This window comes from Onychostruthus taczanowskii, unplaced genomic scaffold (genome assembly GCF_017590055.1).
Source record: "Onychostruthus taczanowskii isolate IOZ18803 unplaced genomic scaffold, ASM1759005v1 scaffold29, whole genome shotgun sequence".
Lineage (NCBI taxonomy): Eukaryota > Metazoa > Chordata > Aves > Passeriformes > Passeridae > Onychostruthus > Onychostruthus taczanowskii.
Window position 1 is genome coordinate 1,220,457 of NW_024500239.1, and position 16,996 is coordinate 1,237,452.

Consider the following 16,996-nt stretch of genomic DNA (forward strand, 5'->3'; position numbering starts at 1 on the left):
GTGGCCATTCTTACAAAGTCATTCTATTTATCCAAAAAACTACAGATTCAAGAAAAAATAAAGGGTACTTCTAGTCCAATTTTCTCCCTTGGTCTTCCCTCCACAGTTATGACTGCTCCCTGTATTACTGCCATCAGTTTTCAGTCTGAATCTAGCTCTAGCAGGCATTCAGAGACAGTATTTCTACCCCTTCTTTTATTCATTCAGTAGATCCCACTGCTAGCAATGCCACGCACTTTTGACGGCAGTCCTGTGAACTGCGCATAAATCTCACATTAGTGCCTGCATATCTTGAACTGCAAGAGGAGGCTTTCCCATTCTGCTGTTCCTCCCCTAATGAAACGAAGTCTTCCTTGCATAGAAAAATGCCCAGCTCAGGTTACTAATCTCCCTCACAACTACATTTTGGATTACATGCAAAATATAATGGATTTAATCTAACACAGATATTGGAGAGCACATCTCTTCAGCCAGCTGCCCTTTCTGCTCTCTGAGAGCTCACCTGGAGGAGGTACATGAAATATACCCCTTATTCTATCAACACTATAACTTCTGCTCATGGCATAAAACTATTTGCATATTGCAGTCATGAGGTGTGTCTGAGCTATCTGAAAGACTGCTCGAGCCTTTCTCAGAACCTTCAGCCTTTGAAAACAGCTACCAAAATATCTTCCTAGTTAGTGCTGTTAATTACTCTTAGCATTATTTGGATTCATTGTGTCTACTTTTTCTACAACTTCTGCCTGAAATACAATTGGTCATATTTATAATGTGCTTTCATTTTTTGAGCATGAAGTGCTTCTTCCACTTCTAACTGTGGTTGTTCCATTTGCATAACATTCCACATTATGAATTCAGCTCTCCTGGGGTTTTATTTCTGTAAGATTTAATATTGAGATAAAAGACACAATAAGCATATAGGATTTTAATTTTTCCTAACTATTAACAATAAGACTACATATTTTTTTTCACAGACATAATTTTACAGCTCTAAGGAATACCTACATGTGACAATTACATGTAATTAAAATAATCCATTTAAATCTGTCCTGAGATTAGTCAAATGTAAATGGCGATTTTTTTTAATATTAACTTGATCAGAATGGTAATACCTGGTAGTCTAACCAACTTTAATTAACAGCTTATTATGATGGAAACATTTTACTTATGGAGAGACATGTGTGTTTATAAATGCACCCCTTTTTTTTCATAATTAGTGTGGGTGAAAGACAGTTTGAAATTCATGTATCGTACAAGACATCCTTGTACGATACATGAATTTCAATTTGATTTTATAAACAGTCTCTTTTCTTAAATCTTTCACTGTATTCTGTGTGCTGCTCAACATATTTTGGAGAAGGAAGGAAGTGTCTAGGATGATCTGTCTCAAAACAGGCTGATTATTAAAGATTATCACTACCTGAACCAATGCTGCCTGGGGAGAACAAAGAGGTGCAATATCCTTGATAAAGCTGTTTTTCCCTAACTTATCTGGAGGAAGCTGAAAGAATCATATTTCCACAGAAGGAGAACAAAGGCTCAGGTGTCAGGCTTGGAGACCACAGAGCTTAAAAGAGTTGGGGTTGGAGGGAGGGTGAGTGGGGAGAGGCCAGTACTTGAACAAATGATGGAAAGTTGAGCACCATGGGAAAAATTGAGAGGTGACTGTTTGCCTGCACCACCAGGTAAGAAAAAAGCTGTCAGCAGACATTCAAACGTGCAATTCAGACAAGAAGCCACAAAAGGGAATCTGAATCCTGTAAAATTTGTGCCTAGTGTCAGTTACTGTTCCCCAGCAAAAGGGAGGCTGGGACATCATTTTTTTATTGCTTTATGCACAATGGCACAGTTCTTGCAGTAGCTTGGGAAAGTGACGTGGTTTGGAATTTTCATAGAACTTCTTTTTATCTCCTTTTCCACGTTGTATTGAATTGTGGAGCTGTGGGATACACTGCTGTCTGCACTGGGCTGGGGAGGCACCAAGGCAGCTGTATCATGAACCGATTGACCCATACAGACAGTGAACAGAGGGCACTGCATTTAAACATCAAGCCAGAAAACCTGGAAAAAGAGAATGGTAGGGTTTATCCAGGCTTGAAGAACCAAACATCCTCATCTGCTGTGCTGATGCCCACTAGGACTTGCCTGGCCCCTGCACCCCTGGGAATGTTCAGTTGGAATACGTTCCTCTGGTAAATGGCTGAACAGCAAAGCTATTCAGCAGAGATTAGGATATAACCCTAGCAAATATATTTAATAATAAACTAAAAAATTCACCTCTAGCAGTTCAATTTCTGAACTTGTAGTTTTCTCAAAATGTCATTAAACTTCTTGGTTCTAAAGGCAGTATTTTAAAAGTAAAAGCAAAAGTAAAGGAATAGAAAGCAGTTCAAAATTACATTTTGTTCTACAAATATATATCAAGTAATTATCAGTGAAATCCAGGTGCTTAAACCCAGGCACAAATCTCAGGAATCAGTGGGGAGAACACCTCAGCAAGAGCTGAACTTCAGCCCTCTACCTGCAGCACAAATTGTTCAGGGTTATTCTTCCAGGACTCCTAGTGAACCCACAGCACTGAAACATGAGGAGCACCAGGGTGAGCATCCCCACCTGCAGGCTACAAACTCCCTGACTGCCAATAGCTGTGGCACAAAGAACCTTCCTTGAGGATTTCACGCTTGCAGCTCTGACAGGCAGTAGAAACACTTAATTACAGTGACTTTTCCAATAAGCATCTGGGCAATGTGGAGCATAGAGTGCATCTCATGCTGGGAAGCAGTAAATGTTTCTCACTGTCACATGTGAAACACTTAGAGGCAACCCATAACCTAAAACACAGTGTAGCACAGCCACAGGGAAGTAATGGTAATGAGGACCAAGCCAATTGGTCTCTTCATTCCCAACAATCAGGATGAGGTGTTCAGAGCTCTGACCTTTAAGGTCCCCAAATAGTTATTTTAATTAACTTAAATTTGTCCATTTAATCATATTTCCAAAACATAGAGTATCCTACATCTTGCTGTTGCCTCTTGTGAAGCTTCTAGGAGAATTGCAGAGGTCAAAACATATGTCCACATGACACAACCCTAAAACTCCCCAAACTGGGCGGGTGTCAGGTGGAATATCAACTGCTTAGGCACTGTCCCCCAACCTCTTCCTGTTGTTTTCAGTTCCAATTACTCAGGTCAGCCTGCACAAGGTTCCACAGCATAAGAGCATCATACCCTGTTCCAACCATACAAATATTTAATTACTACTATAGAGAGGTAAGTGCAGTGACAGCAGGAAGACCAATCTCATCAAAACAACAAGAAAAAGTCCTACTTTTACACTGTGTCTAAACTCAGAGTCCTCCAAACCTACAAGACAGTGTAATTAAATAAGCACTTTAAAGAAAAAATAGCAATCAGAGTTAGTGCCCAATTAAGACAGATAACTCCCAGGGAGACAAAATCTTTACCTTTTCACAACACAAGTAAAAAACATGATGTCAGTTCATGGGGTGCAAATTACAACCAGAAGGCTGATTTCTCTCAGTTGGCTCAAGTTGTTCCAGAAAAACACAACATCATCCCAACAGTTCTGGTGCCATTCACAGCTGGATCAAATGAAGTGGAATGACCTTCAGTGCGAACAGGACAGGCCACTTACCCCTCCCTTTCCAAAGACTTTTTATACCGTGAGAAACAAAGAATTTGTTGGAGGGACCTGTAACCCACTTCCATAATAGCCTGTGGGTGTAGCAATTTTGGCTGAAGAAAACTGTGTATTTCTTCCAGGACATGAGTTGCAGCAGGTTTTATACAAGAATAGGCATCTGAAAAGCTAAGGAAAAGAAAACTGAACAACTTTAAAGTCCTTCCCAAATTTCATTACAGCCATGAAGATGTATTCCAAAGCAGAACTAATTTTCTGGATTGTAGCGCTTTTAAAGAAAACATAGCCCAGCTTTTTCAACTACAACAGATTTCTTTTCTTCACACTTTCATTAACTTGGCATTTTACTTCACTGAAATGCTATAGGTCCTCCTCTTAAAAATGTGTCTCACAAAATGCAATTCTCAACTTAAAAACCTTCTAAGTGCTGCTTGCCTTTGAGTTTGTCCCTGTGGGGACATTGAGGAAGGTGCATTAAGGAGGGATTTATGTTGAAAAAATGCTCTCAAGTAATTCAGTAATCACAGATCTTTTGGTATGCAGTTTCAGAGCTTCCCGCATCTTGGCTGTCTGTCAGGATTTATTAAATCTGGGCATCACATTAGAGTAAACATTTGTCTCCACTTTTCATAACGTATTCGTCTATACAATAACTGGCATACAACTACTTAAAAATCCCAGGTTGCAGTCCACGAACAGAAACAGTGCTAATCTCTCTCCAGTCTGCTCTTCTGTTTCTCTGTAAGAATAGCAGGATGCTCATCTTCAGGCTGCAAAAACAAATTGGCCAAGGAACAACAGGTCTTCAGGATCTTTCTGGAAAATCCTTACTCCTTTATAGCAGTCCTTACACACATTGCATTATCCTTCGGTGAACTTATGCCAATATTTGGATTTTAAATTAAGAGTTGCTGGTGAAGTCACAGCCCTAGGATACACACAGCTGGCTTGGGGACAGCTGGGATCATTCTGCAACTATTATAAAAGCAGTGTCAGAGCAGCATCTCTAATGGCACCTGTTGGTACTTTGTGTGCCACAGAACAAGACGATGAATAACCCATAATCTGGGTTGTCTCCAAAGACTTTGCTACAATGTTTGTCAAGGAAAAGCTTGACTGCTGCACTGCAACAGAAAAATACTTCAAGAAGCAACCTTATGCAAACAAGACCAGTGCCACCACATCAGGCAGAACTGCAAATAAACTATGATGGATTGGCTTAGAAGAGGACAGGCAGCAAGCCTGAGATCCAAGTGTGCCTGCTGAAGTCACTGAAAACCATTTCAGGCAACAGATCCCCTTCTGTATCTTGCAGACCAAAAATGCACTTCCCCATTTGGAACCACCATGTTCTGCTCTCCTGGGTTGCTCCAGCATTTATCCAGGCACAGCAGAGCCATAGAGGAAGCAAGGGGCCAGTGTTCCTGTGTTCCTTCAAAAGGAGTAAGTATAATAATTTCTCTCACTTTTGTCATGTTTTGTTGAAGATAAGTTAATTACTCCCCTTCTCGCAGTTTCTCTAAAAGCCATTTCTCATTTCCTAAAATTTCCTCTAAGCATTAAGAAAGCCTGCCATGGAAAAGACTGGAGAACAGCTGCTACTGAGTTGCAGCAAGGCATCCATCATAGAACTTGACCATGCAGAAACAAATATCAGATTCTAACCTATAAGCTCCTTTAAAAAGAAAGTTCTAAAAGAAAAATCTGGGTGGGATCTATTTGATTCTCAGTGCCATAAGACACTGACATTTAAAATACTTATTCCCAAATTCCCTGGTATGCTGAACTTACAAAGATTAATAATTTTTAAAAAATCTTTTAGTCAAGTTCTCTCAGCAGCATGAGGGGACAATTTCATATATCTAGGGGTTCCTCTTATTATCTGAGCAATCATGGTTTGAGTCCCATGCAGACATCTGGAGAGACTTAACTAACGTCTTTACTTGCAATAGTCCCTCTATTACAAGATAATAAAGCAAAAGTGTATTTTGGGTGGAGGAGAAAAGACTCAGTGGGAAACAAAACAAACTTGGGAAAGTGATAAATCAACTATATCTTCTAGGTAAGGCATTCCCATCCCCAGAATTTCTCAGCAATGCATCTAAGTTCAGCCTTTTTCTCACAGCTGTGAGCGACTGTTGAACCAATATTTCAGAGCTGGCACTAGCCTTCCTTCTCTGCTGTCACAATTGCAGTTTGCTGTTCAGGTTCAGCTCTGGGCATGAAGAGATGAATGGCTCTGAATGCACTACTTAAAGCTCTCTCAGCAGCAGTGCACATGCTTTTATTTGCTGATAAGTAGAAAAGGAGTCCCTCACTGGAGGCCACCTCTTAATTCAATCACAGCTTTCCAGAGGTTCAGCTCAAGCAATGGATGTATTGCCTGCCAACCTCCTCAAAGCCACAGAGGCTCAGTACCGAATCTCCAAGGTGTAAAAAACACAGGTGCATGAACATTTAAACAGCCCTTTCAAAGAGTTATACACACCCAGTGGGGGGAAAAAAGCAATAGCTGCTATTTAAAAGCAATAGCTGCTATTTTTGCCTTCCCTTAACCTGTCTTGCTATGGAAATGAGGCTGAGGTAATATTTGCCTAGGTGTATCTTTTCTTCTAAGCTTCTTGCTCCTTTTCTTACTCTTTTTTTTCTACCACCACTAATTTTAGAACCTAAAGCAATTATTTCCAGCATTGTTGAGGTCTCTGAGGTTCCTTCATAAAAAAAATCACCCTAATAGTGGAGAAATATCCTGTAACCCCCAAGTAAAGGAATCAGTGCAATGAAAACTTGTACTGTTTAAGACACCAGAAAACCCACAGAGGAAGGAGCTCTTATCCATGCTGGCTAGAGTTTATAGTCACAGAACTGAAAACCAAAAGCTCTTGGTTCTGGTGTTATGAGTGTTTTATGTTCTGGTTTTCAGTGCCTTACTCAGTGCACACGCAGGACAGCACTGCTTCCTCAACAAGGAGGAACACACACCCACACCTTGACAGTGTGACCATGTCTGAACCAGGTGCATCAGTCTGACATACAGTTTCTGCCCCTTGCACACATTCACAACAGCCAGGGTGTATTAATTTTCCTCCACCTCTTTTGTCTCACTGGCGCCACAAAGCTGCTCTGGGTCCTTGCCCTCTCTGCTCAGCAACAAATGCAAGCAGCAAGCACCCACCTGTCGAACTTAAGGCCACAAATCACATTCTGAAGCAAAATACATGAAAGAAAGTACCAAAAAGAAAGAAAAAAGAAAGAAGAAAAGAAAAAAAAATTGCTGCTTTTTAATTAGCTACTTCCCTGAACAAACAAAGGCACAGAGGCTCCAAAGCAGAAAGGAATGTGCAAACTGAGGAAGTACAAACAGAGTATAAACAGAGGTGCTCACACTAATGGGAGAACCAGACACAGACAAGGAAACTGCTGGTTCAGCTCAGGAAACAGCAGTGACTGATATTCATAAACTATAATGATGCAGGTGATTGCCAGGGTTCTCCATTGATTTGGTGAGCCAAAATACACCACTCCTCCCCTTGTCCTGCATTGGATAAGGATGTCACAGGCAGACCGAATTAGTCACAGTGAGAGTATGAACAATACAGGTTGATGGTGCTGGTCATGAATTTTAAGAGCCAGCCTGTGAACAGACAACTCAGCAGAACAGCAGAGGACAACCCATTAAGAAGAAATATGACATCTTCAGGTGATAGGTCACCACAGAATTTCTATTTTGGGTGCCACAGTCAGCTGTGAGATAGATCATGATTCACCACCTGACTGGCAACAGCATCTTGTGTGGGGGAATATGGTTGGGCTAAACCTCAGGAAAAGGATATTGTGAGATGCAGTGCTGAACAGAGGTCTGAATCAGGTCTATGCTTCATCAAGGGCCTACAGACATAAAACAAGTCTATCTGTTATGATTTGGATGGGGTATATTTTTTTCCCTGGAACAGAGCCATTTGATATACTTTTGCAGCACACCATAACTCAGAAGAACTCCATCAGATTTCTTGTGGTGAAAGCTTACTAAAAACATGCCAAAAAAAAAAAAAAAAAAAGTTCTCTCTCTTTCTGCAACAACCTTTAAATCATGGAAGTTTGCTATCACACTTGAAAAAAATTATTCTGCGAGTCTTTCTCAACATTTGCTTTGGCATTCTTACAGTGTAGCATGCCAGACCAGTACCTCCTAGTAATCTGTTAAAATATTTATGTGCTTGCAATATTTTAGATGCATTGGTATTCTGGATGTTTTGGGAAGGCTGGAGGGACCGAGAGGAATAAAGGAACATGTTTCAGCCTGAAGCATGATGACATGATGAGGAGCTCTGGTCTTGCATCAGACATCATAGCCTGCCAGAATCCTTGCAATCAGAACAGCTGGACTTGCTCAGGCTACTTAGAGACAAATGGGAACTCTATGTCCTGGAAGTCAGCATTGAGGTGTTGTATCCACTGTTTTGCTGTGGGCTTCACCGTGGTTTTACACACCACATCCTACTGCAATTTTCAATCCTTCTCCAAAAACACCAAACTCAAACAATAAATCACCAGAACTCACTCTGGGCATGGTCACCACAAGCAGCAGTTGCCCCAAGCAAAAGTGTTTTGCAGTCCTGATTATGAACTAAAAAGAAACTTTTCTGATTATCTGTGCCAGGGCAGCACAGACTTGCCAGAATAGTAGAGATCAACTTCACACCCACTGAGCTTTCCTTCAAACACTAATGCTGAAATCCTAGTAAGAGGTGCCAATGTCTGTTTCCTATCTCTCCTATGCAGGGAAAGGGGCTCTCTGGCTGGCTGACAGTTGAAAAGATCCTGATGCTTACTTTCCACAGCCAGATGACAGATGTATAAGAAAGGCTGTCAACTAATTTCTCATAAAGCAATTTTAAAAAGTCTGGCTTCTTTCAGCTCAGGCTGAGTATGAGCAACACACTTGTCATGGATTGACTCTGGCACAGTGCCAGTGCCCCCATGAAAGGTGTATCCCCTAAAATGGTTGCTGTGAGATGTGACCCGGGAACAGAACAAAGCAGGCTCTAACTTGGGAATGGAGGGAAAAGACAACACTTTATTAATCTACCCAGCCACGAAAAGGAAGGGGAAAACTACATACACACAACAATCCACAATAGAATATTTTCAAAACACTCCTCCTCCTCCCCCCAGTCCTCTAACATTCAAATCCCCTCTAACACATTAATTCTCAATCCAATACTTTCTTTTCACACAAGCACCCCCCAGTCCATCAGGAGAGAGAGAAGTCTCCCTCTTTCGCCATCGGCTTCCCCCTGGAAACACAGTAGAACTTCTGTGCTTCCATGTCACACACGGCAGCTGCTCGAAATCTGCCATGGTGACCATCTTCCTTCTATGTCCAGTGCTCTCGCCAACGGAGATTCTTCGCTGAAGGCCGAAGGTTCACCACACCCTCCCCCCAGTCTCTGTTCCTTCGACTTCTCCTCGCGGCCTTATCATTCCTGGCGCCTGGCCAGCCGCCTCCCCCAAGGAGCAGTCTCTGCATTAACGGAAGAAACTGGCTTCACCCGTGGCTATGTAAGAGAAAAGTCCGGCTAAAGCCACTCCAATCATCTCCTCCATCTCGGGTGCTCATCTGCTGGCATTCTTTCCCTTACTCAAACCTTCTTCATCTTTCCCCTCCTCCATCCCTTCTCAATTTCCAGCTGAAGAGGCTCAGTGTTTTTACAGCTTCTATTGTTTCAACACTAAAAGGGTTAAAAGCACAGCCTGTCCTGGCAGCGGCTGGGCACCTTGCCCACCCCCTTCTCCTCCCGACCGCTTATCCTTCTCTCTGGGGGGGCTGCCCAAACCATCCCAGGAACTCCTCCACCTCTGCATCTTGCAGCGGCTCCGGCTTCCCTTTATCAGGCCACAGGCCTTCCCTCCTTCCCCACCCAGACACAGCTGGGGGGGGGAGAGGATCCGATCTGCTCACCTGCCGGACTCCAAAGAGGAAGTCTCTTTGGGAGTGCTCTGCTTTTAACCCCTGTGTGTTCTCAGAGGCGTATCCACATCCCCAGTGGCCACACCAAGTGCCAATCTAAAATTTGGCCACTGATTGGTTTGACCATAACTTCTCAAAACTTTACTTCCGGGTTAAACCATGACAACACTAAACCCCAAAACCCTTTCTGAAAACACTGTATAGTGATTTCACCAGTATGAGCCTGCCAGATCTAGACTAATGTAGACTACCCAGATATTTTGTGTGAGGTCAAATGTATGGACTGTTCTCTTTACTGAAATTTCTCACTACACTATTTCACTGCATCAGTCAATTAAATCTTATGCTTCTGCATTTAGGAATGATAGCTACCTACAGAAAGTAACTATCACTGTCCCTTAACCCCATTAAATGCTGCACAGAGTTGAGAACATTTCACTTGATAAAAAAAAACAAACAGAAACAAGCAAACAATCAAAAAGAGTTTTTAAGTTGTCCTACAAGAGAAAATAATATGTTTGTACTTCCCTTGGTCAAAGCATAAGCTCACCATTTAATTGCAACTTGTTTGATAGCAATCTGTTAATACTTGTGTAAAGGTCCTTGAGGAATTTTCCCTTGAAAGGGAAAACAGCACAGAGAAAGACAACATAAAGCAAACTTCAGGACATCTGATGAATACCCAAGCAGTGGAAGAAGTGAAAATGATTAATGGTATAGTATCAGCACAGAACAGCAGGGTGGAAGTAAGATAGCTGGGGTTTAGAAAGCAGGGCCATTAACACACAAGGTGAAATGACCATGCAAACACTGGTGGCTGAAGGACAAAGTAGAAGGAAATAAAACCAAGCTTCTGTTGCCTGAAAACCAGGTACTTAAAAAGCCAGGGCAGCAGGCCAGCATACTGATAAGAAAGAGAAAAGCATGGTAATTATTCCTCCCCTCTCACAAAAAAAGCAGCAGAGTTAATTTTATCCTGGAACAAAAACCATATGCCATTGAAGGAGCATTACAGGATCAGCTCAATATTCTAGCCTAGCTGTCTAATAAGAACTTTTTTTTTGTCCCTCTAAGCACTTGGCAGTGGAGAAAAACACCACACAGTATCTTGCAAATTATTGCTCTTTCTCAAAACAACTTTACAAAAGGAAAAAGGTTTTAAAATATGATCCTCCATAATTTTTTTTTGTTCCTTTAAAAAATTCTAGAACCTAGATGATTGCCAGACTTAGAGAAAGTCTGAACTCAGGCTCATGTTCTGAGCAAAATTCTGATGAACAATATGAAATGTGAGTTCTGCCTTTGTTGTATCATTTAAAGAGCACATGTTGTGAGTTTTCCATGAAGTTCAAACAGCTACTCTTCTTTTGCATAGCTAGACAACAAAATCTGATACAATTAAAATTATATAGCACCCTTCTAGCTCTCATTTAAAAGAAAATCTTCTAGATGAAAAACAAGTGAAAGGAATGTAGCTACATCTTGCTCTGCTGGCAGTCAAACCCAATATGATTCACAATGGACTTCAACTTCTTTTAGGCAGTTGAGACAATTAATTGACATTCAGAGAAACATAAAGGAAATGGCACTTCTTATCAGTGAAAAGAGGAGAGAAACTACCCTTCTACACATTAGCTTCATCTCTATTCCAGTACAATCCTCCATTTAATGTTTTATCTGATGATGCCATACATTTTCCAGACTGCTGCTGAGCTCCTGTGGGATGTTACAGATACCATGGTCACTGCACTCAAGGTAAGCTCCCCACAGAATATGCAGGACTTTTAGAGAAGTGATATGAAACCAAGCTAAACTATTTCTTCTGGCACTATTTAAATCATACCTTTCTTGTTACAGGTGTACATACAGCAATCCACCATAAGGTCCATTTTCAGCAAAAAGTTCTGTCTCTCATTATTTTCTATGCGCCCTTAAAAAAAAAAAAAGTAATACAGACTATAAAAAGGTAGATTTTTGACTGTCAACAGCACACAAACAATATTGGAACTGTCGTAGTGCTTTGATATAACAAAAGGTTTTTAAATACTCTTATGATAGAAGCATTAAAGAATGAGTTGCTTTCAAAGTGGATCCCAGTAGCTTTTGTTTTCATTTCATGTTATTCTGTTTGGCCAGAAGGTTCAGCAGACCTCGCTGCCATTGCAGCGCACAGCAGCATTCCTACTCAGTGGCTGGAACAGCCAGTACTGATTACATTGTCTGCTCTTAGGCTGTCCTACGAGAGCTTGTTAGATCCCCTTAATGGTGAAGAACTTGACTCTCCTGATGGCCTCTTCCTCTCTCACTTTCATTCAGCCATTGCCAACTGAGACCACAGTACACAAGATCCACCATTAAAGGAAAAGGTCATTAAATTTTTTGCTGAGACCTACACTGAAGTTATTTCCTGTTGAGACATGTGTCTGAAACTACTCAAAATATGTTTCCCTCTACTTCATGTTCATTTAACATTAATTCCTAGAACAAAGTAAAGTTGCAATTTTGTGTCCCTCATAGACACATAGTCCCCCACTAGATCTATTTTATTGCCAATAAAGTATGCAAAAGGCATTATTGAAGCCCTTAAACCATGTTAACTAGCCACAGACACTCTTGCTTTAAAAACATGAACTCTTCATAAAAATAATCTTCTTTTTTTGCAGATCCTCATGAATCAGATCCTGAGTTCTCAGCCTTTCACATGAAAGACAGGGAAGATGAAAGGTAAGGTCCAGAGCAGTTAATTTGGTAAGCATCTTATTTAACTTTGCTCCTCCTCCATGTGGTCCAAAGGTTAAGAAGTATCCATCTCAAAGCAAAGATAGTCTATTTTACAGAAAGCTGATAGTCGCTCTACTTTTAAAAGGCTTTTTTTTTTTTTTTTTTTTTTCACAAGATCTCTACACAGCACTTTTCCAGAGAGGAGCATGTTCTTTGTATGCCGGCAGGTAAGGACTCCTGGGGATCTGAGGCTGTGGAGAGATCAAGCACGTTGTGGGAGAGAGCTGACCAGCAGAGCCCTCCAGCAGGATACCCAAGGACAGGCACCCTGCATTTTCATAACCTGCCCCCAGGCATCACACAGTCTGCCCTCAGGCCTGCTGTGGAGCAAAGGTGCTAAAATACCCCTCTACCTGCAGGTTTTCTGGCAAGTGTCCTGTTGATCCAATGATGTCACTTAGCATTAACAGACTGAGTCTCTCACAGAGGGAGTGCCTACACTAATTTAGTCCTGTTTATATAACCACACAATCAGAAGAGTTCTTCCCTGTTTATATTTTATATGCTTTAATAATAAACAGATGTTTCTTCAAAACTGTCAGTTTCTTGCAGTCAGAGACTGTTCAGAAGTTGGAGATTACGGTGGCTACTCCTTGTCAAGGGGGATATTTTTCACTTGGGCCCAATTTAACAATAATCCTACCTTAACCTGGTGTGGCTTCATAATTTTTATAGGTGTAACTTATCTAGATTAGATATCTTGAATCAAAAAGTTATGATCATAGTGACGTTAACTGTATTTATGTTGATGACAGAAATTATACACAATTTCTCTGCTTGTTTAGCTTCTTAAACACTTGAGTTTCGAAGGAGAGTTTTTCAAAGGCACAAAAACCAGAGAAATCTCTCCTGCATAAGGAGTTATTTGAAATCTGGCACGCCAGATTTGGCCTGTACCCTAACTCTGCCAGCCTTGGAATGGACTTAGGCTTGTGATCAAGGGGTTTGCTTTTAAAAGTCTGTCTGTTACTATTTTTGGAAATTACGTGCCTGACAGCTAAGGAAAATAGTTCAATGGCGAGCGTTTGCTTGTTGATCCAACAAGTGGGAGTCAGGGCTTTCTTCCTCCTCCCTGTCTTCAGCCAATTGCTTTGGTCCCTCCTGTGAGGGTGACATTTTTGAAACAGGGCTGCTAGGGGTGTGGGTTGCCAGGGAGGCTTCCCAGTTACCTTGATGGGCATGCAAACATGCATAAAATTATACTAGAGCTTATGGTTGTAGTACAGCTTACATCCACCCCAGAATGAAGATTGACTTTAAGTCTGTTGACATGAAATTGTGTTAACACAGTTCTATTAAAAAAAAAGGCAAAAAATCTGGTACAGAGGAGTCATTTCTCTCACATTATTTCAGTTCTCAACTGCAAAATAATGCTTTCTTTGCCCATAATAATTGCAATATTCCATTACAAAGCTTCTCACAAAAATCCTTTCTTCAGGTATTGTCAGAATCACTCCTCCAATCTACCTCTCTAGATAAGATAGCTGTGTTTGGATGACATTTGTGTAGTTCTGTTGTGAGCTGATCTGGCTTTAAAACATCTCTGTACTTCTGACAGATTACTTTTGAGAGTGATCAGTTTCCAGAGCAGGCTCACAACACAGCCACATTCTAATCATAAACTATTTAAGACAGAAGGGTAAGATTATTTGCCTTGAGGGAAGGCAATATTTATGCCAGTCTGCCATCCAAAACAACATATTGTGCAATCCCAAGAGCTCCAGGAATGAGGGCTATACCAAATAATCTGTTGAGATACATCATATTGAGAAAACTGATCTGCTGTAACACTACACCTTTATTCTAACTGCAATCTAAGACATGCTGTTGGCTTTTGAAATGTGATACTTGAGAGAGAATATCCTTGACTTCCTCTCCCATACTGTTTTTTTTTACCCACTGTTACCCATTACACCATTTCAAATTCACCTCTGGGCAGATGTTGCTGACAGTCTGCAAATGCCCTGTCCTCTCATGCAAAAGTAGTTAAAGACTCTGTGTAAGTTTTCAGTAGCAAGCTCCCTCCCATCCCACTTGCCTCATGGAGGTCATCCGCTGTCCTGCAGCAGCTCTCTGCTCCGTGGACACATCACACCAGCAGTAGCACAAGGACCACACAGTTCTGGAACTTCCTGATATGGCCACATAATGTTGGTTTGGTTTCCACCCCCTCTTCTCAAGCAAACTCTGTTCTGGTTATCCCTAAGTATTAGATCCTGATGAAGAAGATGTGGACAGGCTGCAAAGAGTCCTGAAGAGGGCCACAGAGCTGATCAGAGGGTTGGGAAGACTGACATGAGGAAATCTTAGGGAATTGGGCTTGTTCAGACTTGAGAAAAAAAGGTTTATGGGACACCTCCTTAAAGACTGTCAGCAAAGAAGATGGAGGCTCCCTTTTTACAAAGCATTATATGGGAAAAATGAGGGGTAATGGATACAAGTTACTCATGAGATTCTGATTGGATGCAAGAGGAAAATTTTTAATAAGAACAATTTCCATTGGAATAACCTCCCCAGGGAAGTGGTGAATTCCCCAGCATTAGACACTTTTAAGATTCAGATGGACACAGTGAAGGGACAGCTTTTCTAGACCATGCTTTTCCAAAAAAGTTAGTCTCAAATGCTGTTTGAGTTCCCTACTAGCATAGTATGCCACAATTCTATGATTACATGATTACTTTTCAATGAAACTAAACTTCATGTTCAGATAAGTATTTAATACAGCTCCTTGTTGCTTCCCAACAGGCATTCCAGAATAACAACTGAATCCCAAAAACCAGGCCTGTTACTCAGATATTAGGAGCCCTTAGAGTTAAAACCAGAGTAATCTCGACAATCATCATGAAGTGATGAACACTTAGTTGTAAATGTTTACAGTACGTACAATTTTCATCATTTGTATGGAAACCTTTTCCATGCAGGAAAGCATTTTATTGCTTCCCTTTTAACCATTGCACACTCCCACCACTAAGATAATTCGAGATTTAGACAGGTGCCAACACTTAGTTGGTCTCTTCTGCATGAACCCATTTACTCACCTACAGACTTTTTTTTTTAATGGACAAAGATAGCCCTGCATGAGGGAAGGAAATGCTTGCTATGAATATAACCAAAATAATCATTCTCCACTTTGCATCATGTAAGAGAACTATAGCAAATAATCTGTTCTGGCACCCATTCCAGCTGTGCTCTTTCTGCAGTCTAGGAAAAAAACCTACAGTGTGCTAACCTCTGTCTCTGCCTCATTTACCCTACAGAAAGTTTAAAAACCACATAAATTTTTCATTCCCCAAGCCTGTCATGATGAAAAGATATTTTGCTAGGTTTTTCAGAGACAATGTTATTTTCTGAATAGAAACACAATTTTTGAGATAAAACTCACTTATGAATAGAGTTTGCCAAATAGAACAATCAAACTAAAATTTTAGATGTGTAGCAATTAGAAGGCAAGATAGCCATACCAAAAGAAATGCCAAAAAATGACAACAAAAATACATTGATTCTCCAAGTGCTTTCACAGCTGGACCCAAATTGTTCAGACAACACCAGTCTTCATTAAAAGCATTAAATCACTGAAAAATCAATTAGGGATGAAAACAGTGAATTCACTAATGTATCTTACATGAGTAAGCAGTCTGAAACTGCAACACAAACCCCTGCAGAAGTATCCTTTTCACTGGATGTCAGAATGAAAGAGAAAAAATCGGAAATCACCACTTCAGACTTACATCAGATCTTAACCATTTAGTCTACTTCAACAGTTCAGAGCATTGCTGTTTACACTCTGCTTAAATTCTTTCACATACAGGGACACTATGCTTCCCTGTTGAATGCTTCAGGGAATAGTCATCTTTTATACAAAATTTGAGTTGTCCTATCAACAGTCTAATGCTGTATCTGTGAAAAAAAAAGATTCCATAATTCCACCAACATTATCCTCTTGTAGCTGTCTACACTGACTCACCTTCATTAGCAGATAGTCCAAAAGACTTCTTGCCTCAAAAAATCCCTTCCCTAAGGTTAGTCTTCCTACCTGCCAGCCTTGCCTCTTGTGTAAAGCTTTTTCTAAACACAGCTGCTCCAATCTTTTGCCTTCCTGTTTTGATGCTTTCCTACTGTACTCATTTTTGCCTCACCAAAGTAGAGTTTCAAGTCCACTCTCTGGTAGTTAGACTCTGCGATGAAGACGAGTCACAGATACAGAGATTAGAAATAAAAACTTTATCCCAGCTTTTCTTAAAAGTTCAGCTTTCAAATGACTTGCAAGTGTCCCAGGTTTTTGTACTGCTCATTTTAAATCCAGTCATATTTTCAAAACTATTTATAAAAATAATATTTGAGCAGATTCTCCCTACGATAGATGACAGTGATTTTGCTTGCTTTGCAAGAGCTGTCTGATGAGTGAAGGTCCTGTCTGTGAAAAAAACATTACAATGATCCATAGATACAAGAAGTACATGCCCAGAAAATCTGATTTCCACTGCCAGCAATGCTATGCTGCTTCAGAAACTGACCTCCACATCGCTGTGTCTAGGAACATGTATCACTTCAGTTGTAGAAAAGATGAACTAGCCCTGCAGAAAG